Below are 7683 nucleotides of genomic sequence, written 5' to 3'. Positions count from 1 at the left end.
CTACGCACTAAACAACTTCGGACGTCTGATTACTTTGCAGACGAGTTTAACGTCTGTAATACCTGACGTTAAGCATGTAAGCGAGGAAAAGTTTAGGAACGCTTTGAAATTATTCTTAACGTGTGTTCGAAGTCGCCAAGTGCTCAAAACTGGGTGAATAACGTTCGCGTATTTCAGCGCCGTGCGTTACGTCACCTCGCGACACGCCTTGAGTTTACAACTGTGATACTTTTCTTAGTGTGTGAAAGCCGTAACGGCAGGTTATACCTCTTAATGAGTACCTTACAACATTTTAGATGTTCAAGTTCGGCCAAATTAAGCGAAATATTGAGAAATAAACTGCTGTCAGCCCTGCAAGGCGCAACAGAGGCAACCTGCTGTCACTCTCGGCTGGCGGTCCAGAATTGCAGACAACCACGGCTGCTGGAGTCAGTGTCAACAGACGCCGTGTCGCACTGAAACTCACTCAGTCCGAAGTGCTGACTGTTTGGTGGTTTTCGCATACTTGCGTCCTCTACGAACATTGGTTATTTCGTTGCAGTGACGTAGCCAGGAACGCGTGGTTTTCGTTTTCAACAACTGTGGTACGAGAAATCTGCAGGAATCGACAATGGTACATCGAAACACGGCCCGACTGCATGTGGCACTATTTTCTGTTCGTTGCACGTTATTCTCGCTCAAGGTATCAGCGATTAAACGACTGTAACAAGGCGATAAATAATAAATTATTAAACACTCGACGCGCTAATTTAACACACTATTCGCCATCCCTAATGTTCGTATCGATCCTAATTGTTAAAGAGAATGTATTAAACACGAGCAGTTCCGCCGTGAGTTACGCGACAAGCCACACAAAAGCGAGCAAAACGACAGCCGCAGCTTCCAAGTAACCCAGTGGAGGCCGGCTGCCCGCCTCACCTGTCTCTGGTGTTCTCGCCGAGAGGCGGGACTGCGCCGCACGCCGCCACACGCCTGACCGCTCCGCCACAACTGGGCCGCACAGACAGCCGGGGCGCGCGGCTGCCCCATTCGTCCCCCCCTCCCCCCCGACCAAACAACTCGCTGATGTCACGGGGCGGCGTTGCTAGCTCGGCCCGCGGCATGCGAGGGAACGGTTGCAGCAGCGAGAGCGAGGCGTCTACGTCCGTGTCGGCACTGCCGGACCGACTGCGTCCACCTACGACACAGTCTGTTCATCTCGTTCCGTGCTATGCAGCTGGTAACAACCCCCCCCCCCCCCTCCTCCTACATTTGGCTCCCAAAATCGGATTTCGTAAACCGATTTCCCAAAACCACTTCTGGTGATCGCAACAATGGAACCAAGACTCTGTATTTTCGTCACGGGACCAGGAGAGGTGTGAACAAGATTGTATTCGTAGTTACGCATTAGCCATTCACTGTCGTAGGGCCGATTTGTAGTAGATGCAACCGAGGTGGTAGTGTTGGGTCCCTATGGTAACAAACTGCTGACGTCATCGGTCCCTAGGATTGCACACTACTTAATCCAAGTTAAACTAACTTACACTAAGGAGAACACACACTCCCATGCCCTAGGGAGGACTCGAACCTCCGAAGGGCTGTGCCGTGCAGATGCCACCGACGCGATGTCTCCGGACTGTTACAGACAACAGTGAGAGGCAGGCGGCAGATGCAACACAGATTTCGGCGAGCTCGCTTTAGCGCGCCCCACTGTCTGTTGGCTGCCGTGTGTAAAACTAACTCTCGTGCCTTAATACGAGGAGCAGAAAATGTGATTCCTCTAAAACGATGAAAGAAGAGTTCCCTTTCTTGAAGTACACCACGACTATACAAACATACGCTGTGTCGTTCGGTGTTTCTCATTGAACAATGGCGGACGTATCGATAAAACACAACTCACAAAGAAAAACAAGCAGCTGTTGCCAGTTTTTGCAAGAATTTCTAGCAGCGTAGCTTTCTTTTCAAGTACGAATAAACTAAAAACAGAGGAAGACTTTGGCGTATCAGGTTGAAAATTATGTCACATTCTAGCGTCGATGGCGAGATGGCAGTGGAAAAGTTTTGTGCTTGTGGCTGAAGCCAGGGAAAAGTTACGGCCACATATGTGACACGCTTGAACAGTCGAAACGACGAGCGGTGAAGAATCTCTTTTAAATCTGACGACCAACATGCATCCATACCTTAAACGCATTCAAGGATTTTTAAACAGGTTTGTGCAGTCATTTGGGCTAAAACTGTTTCTTTTGAAACAGGGTGTTCAAGCATTCCTCATTGCTCCGTGACTGAGCAAACTATAACGACTTTTCTTCCACGTGTCAGTCTGCAACCACTGCCGATAATTCACTGCCGTCCATCCATCCCGGGAAACGCATAATGTGCAGATGTAGACACCTACTTTAGACAATGTACACATATTCTGTACTGATCGCGGCCGGCCACGTTCCATGATACACAGCCGTGACGTCATAACATGGACACACTCGTCCTGTTTATTACGGCCGACTCTGCAGCACCACGTATACAGCCCCTACCATCGACAGAGCTCGGCCTTACAGTCTTCTTACTCACGATGATACGCTTAGTATTGCAAAAGATTTGTCCTACTATTAAGTTTTACCACTTAAATCCTGTAATTTTTGCGTTGCTACTGTTTTAATATACTCTCAAAACATATAAATGGCGTACATCTAATCGATCGTTATGAAAACGGTGATCAGAAGTGCCAAATGCACAAATTTCCATCACTTTATTTTCTGCATCGACAATCGAATCGTACAACCTTTGTTGTCAAAGGGTTTTGTTGCAGTTTGCTTCCTCCTCAGCGATTTCTTACACATTCCAGCCACGTTTCAAATCGGTATGAAAGTTGCCTTGATGGCAATAGAGAAGAAATTTATCATCACTAGGTGTTCGTACCAAGTATGGTGTCCGCTCTCCGACGTGTCCGGAAAGTCCATAATAGAAAACTGTACTACAAACTGGCACGCATCGTTCATGTACCTAATCACTGAAAACCAGGTCCCAACTAGGGCAAACACAATTGCTAAGGTAAAACTAGTGTGTGCTATTAGAATCTTGTCTTTAATATACTGAGTTTACATAGGAAAGCGACTCAGGTGCTCAGAACATTTCTGTGAATGACGCATACTTGTTCTGTTTCGATCAGACCGATGCTTCGAAGTAAGTATCAAAAATTGCAGTTTCTGTTTTGGAGTTTATATGCATACGGTTCCGGAGCCAATATGTAGCACCTTTCCGTCTAATCAAGATTGCTAACAAATGATGCTACGTTGTCTTCTCTTCTTAAGAAACTTATAGGCTCTCTGTTCCGACAGAGTATACTTAATCATTCCTCCACGTGGACTACAACGTCAAACACGCTATGTTAGTCTTGTGGTGCAGGTATATACTGAGACTACAAAGAAAATAAAAAGACGAAGTCATTATAAATAAGTTCCTTACATTGATTTCTGTGTATGTTATTCAGCTCTCTGTCTATGCAATGCTTTATTTGGGAAGTAAGGATACGTCTCTAGTTAGTAAGGGTAGCAAACTTTTGCCCACAGCTGAAACTCCGGTTCCAAACCCGAGACGCCATGAAATGAGGTCGCCCTTACTAACTAGGCGATCAAGCGAGTTGATCAACTATGGATAAATTTTCTGTTTTTTACTTTCATCGCTTACGGGAATAGACTGAAAGATCATTGGGTTGTCGCCCTCAACCCACAGAAAACGCAATAAGAAATTTTACGCTCTCCCGATTAAACTACAACTAAGAAAAGCCTTCACCTCATCACCGTAATTCTTTCCAGTTCGCCGCTCGGTAGTTCGTCAGTATCATATAAACGGACGATTAAAACGACACGGCGTTTATAATAAACCCGCGAAACCTGCTGTGGGCAGAAAATTTCGTTACAGCTGGGAACGGAGTTGCTCGCGACGGAATTCTTGCGTCAGACGCCGTCCGTGTTCTTACCGAGTTAAAACTTTAATAGCAGTTAGAAATTATTTAAAACAGGTCCATCGCCTTTATTATCCGGGACCGTATCACTGTCGTCGTGCTGCCAGGGAACCTGTCGATGTCTGCGACGCTGTTTCCCCACGTAGGGACGTAAATGATTCGACGAACTGTTCTGGAGAAACGCCGCTGTCTCGATTGAAATTACTGTTCCGAAATCTGATCTGTGTGGCCTCTCTGATAACAGAAAACGTAAAGCATTATGATGATATAGAAATGTCTGTATTCTCCGGTTTTGCGTTGATAACAGTACTGTAAATATTTTTGTCGGAAACAGAAGTGGGGAATATTAGATAAGTCGAATTTATTTTCTCGTTAATTTTTCGTCTACTGCAACCGACAGAACTTTCTTTCTCACTGCCTCAGCGAGTGATTGTTGCTGTTAGCATCGCGGATTGTTGCCACTTGTAACTCTCCCGCGAGTAGTGGCTGTTATATGAAGTAAACGAGAACGACAAAGAAATTTGCATGCATGAGTTTATCATCGAAATAAGAGTGAATCTATATTTGACGCAGGGACTACGTTTTTAAAATGTACCCACACCACAACCTCGCGTATTCCTCAAGCTGCGAGACGCGTGTCCACTCCCACATATGAGTCACACTGACAGCCGCTGGCCAGTTTCACCATCTTAACGCATCCGCACAGTTCCTGTTTCGCACTCGACACGTTCATGGATGGCTTTCTGTCTCAGCTGCCTGCAGCTGATGATGTTATTCTACAGTCCCGAGAAGGAACCGATTGGGTGAGAAGATCTTCCGGAAAACGTGTAGAAATCGTCAAAAAATACCGTCTAAACGTTTTTATCCAAACAAATTAACACATGTGATACGTTTATTATACTCAACTGGATGACATGCGGAGTGAGGAATAGGAATAGCAGTAAGGGGTGGAACGTATTTACAGTCCATGGTTTTGAAGACGTGAAACTGCCTAGCAAAATACCTCTAGAGTCAAGGCGAATTCCTAATCACGTACATAGTATTAGCGGATATGTCATCAGCCACTGTTTGTGAACAAGTAATAATGAAGTTGACAGCATCATCTGTTTTTTATCGATGCGAAATCTAAACTTAGAGTGAGAACTTGTTTTAGTTCGTGGCAATGTATCCAGCTGTTCACCTTCTGTTTGTACAAATTGCATTCGTTAAACGGTAACAGATAAAAAACGATTCGTCGAGGGTCTTTACACACTCCACATGAGAGGAGGAAGGCCACATTCGAGCCAACAATTAATTTCTCTGAAAAGGCGATGAACAGTGAAAAGCTTGTTTCAGTGGTGTTATTTTGTCGTGTCGCAGGGCGGCGCCGATCGAGAGAACGAAGATCACCAAAGCTTTATTTTACGGCGCCTGATTGCGTTATAGGCCGCTCGTTGGCGCATGTGGACTCACACCAAGTTTCATGCGTTCGACCACAGAGGTACACATATAGACGGCGGGTGCATCTATCCTTGCCGTGTTGACATTCGAAACCAAATGGATTAGACAGTTACATTATCTACACCTGGAATCAATTACTGATTTCAAAACTGATCTCGTTTTATTAGTGTCACACATGTAGTAAGTCAATTAACCTACTTTCTCCAACAATCGCAATGTTAATGCGACAACTGTCCTTGTTACGTTTGACCAGATAGAGCGACAGCAAACGTTTCAAACACTGTCCTGACAATTCTTTATTTACACAAACGACACAATTGCAGTAATTTGAGAATTCCTGTTCTTGTTGGACTGTGGCTCATTTAGCTGGCCGCTTCCACGGAAGACTAAATGTCAGTTTCACGGGAAGCACATATTTTTCTGGCCCCCTCCTCAGGACTGCGTGTCATTGTGCTTTAAGAAGAAACATCCGTAGTCTCCTGTTTTTATACGGAATGAAACGCTATGGCTTCTGATTAATCCAGTACAGATGCCGACACAATATCGAGATGACGTTACTTGAAGAGTAAATTCATAATAGTGGGTTAGAGAGAAACGTTCTGTCGTGTCAAAAATTTTCGCCATTCGTAGAGTTTTCGATCTGACGACCGACGTAGCCTACATCCTTACTTTCATCCAACCCATGGATTTTGGAAAGTGTTTGCTGCGTAACTTGTGCTATTCTGTTTTAACATATAAATGGCGTATAACTAACAGCTCGTTTGGAACAGTGTGGGCTACAAGTGCCAAACGCACAAATTTCCAGCGGTTTGATTTCTGTCTTGACAATCGAAACGCGCAACTTCTGTTGCCAAAGTCTCAACGTTGTAGTTGCATCCTTCTCTGCGAAGTAGTTCTGCGGCATCTTACACACTCCGGCCACGTATCACATCAGCATCAAAGATGCCTTGATGACGACAGGGAATAAATTTATCATTAATATCTGCTTCTATCAAATGTGCTGTGCACTCTCCGTCGTGTTTAAATAGTCCTTACTAGAAAACTGTAGTAGAAATTGGCGTGAATCGTACATGTGCATAACCTTTGAAAACCGTGACCCAATTACGGGAAACACAGTTGCTGTACTTGAATACGGTGTACTACTAGAATTTTTAATTTGTCATTGATACACTGACTTTTACATAACAAGGCGTGTGTTGTACTCTGAAGATTTCCATGAATAACGCACACTAAAGCCCTCGTCACCTAGGGCGGCGCTTCCGCATACAGACGCGGAGCGGAAATGAAGAGGGTGGGAGGGGGAGGGGGCGTGGGTGAGAACTGAGCACGTGCCAGCAGCAGAGAGCGGGCAAACAAAGTCCACGTGGCCGAACTGCACTGCTAGGGACAACATTCAGGCTCGTTTGCCGATGGTACATCGTATTATAGGTTCAAATCTACGAGGGAAATAGTAAATATTCGAGAACAGCTGACACAGTTTTGTGAAGAAGTGAAGTACCATTTTTCTCAAAACGACATTGAAACTGCTTGCAATAACTACCATTTATTGCGATTTGAACTGCATTATAAGTAGAAATTTAATACACTACAAAATTAACTTCGAGCACAAACCGAAATCATTATATCTGCTTGACAACTGCGTCTGCTCTGTGTCTAAGGTGTGTCTGTGTCTGTGTCTGTCTGTGTGTGTGTGTGTTTGACGGTAGTTGAGAGTAATCACTGCGTGTAAAAAAAGAATTAGTGGTAGAAAAGACTAATGTAAAAGACTACCGTAAGAATGGTCAGTCAGTTGTCATATTTTTCTTTGTTAACGGGCATTGTGAGTGTAAACTAACACGTTCGATGTTACAGTGAGAGACCGGATTGATCATCAATTGAACAAGCAAAAAATTAAGCTCCACCTGCGAATAACTCCAGGGAATCTGTCCGATAACACCGAAAACTACCGATATGTCGACAGGTAACCATTATTGTCATTCTAGAGCCCTGTCCAGTAAGTGCCTTGAAAATGACAGAGGTTTACAATACGGTGGGAGAAGCTTAACTTCTCCTTGGCCAATACATTTGTAGTCTGCATAATTAAAAGGATACAAGTCCTAATCAGAAAGGCTAGGAATTTCTCATTATTATGTATGCAACTGTTGACAAACACATTTTTAAGCCATGAGTCTTTAAAACTAAGAAATATTATTTTGTTCCAAAGTCTACATTGAAATACCATCTTCACTTGTGTTTGAGTCTGTTTCTGAACAATCTGGTATTAAATTTATGATGATAGGTTCAAGTCTTATATCAATCATCGT

The sequence above is a fragment of the Schistocerca serialis genome, unplaced genomic scaffold (genome assembly GCF_023864345.2).
Source record: "Schistocerca serialis cubense isolate TAMUIC-IGC-003099 unplaced genomic scaffold, iqSchSeri2.2 HiC_scaffold_1407, whole genome shotgun sequence".
In the NCBI taxonomy this organism is placed as follows: domain Eukaryota; kingdom Metazoa; phylum Arthropoda; class Insecta; order Orthoptera; family Acrididae; genus Schistocerca; species Schistocerca serialis.
Note: the sequence above shows the minus strand (reverse complement) of the source record.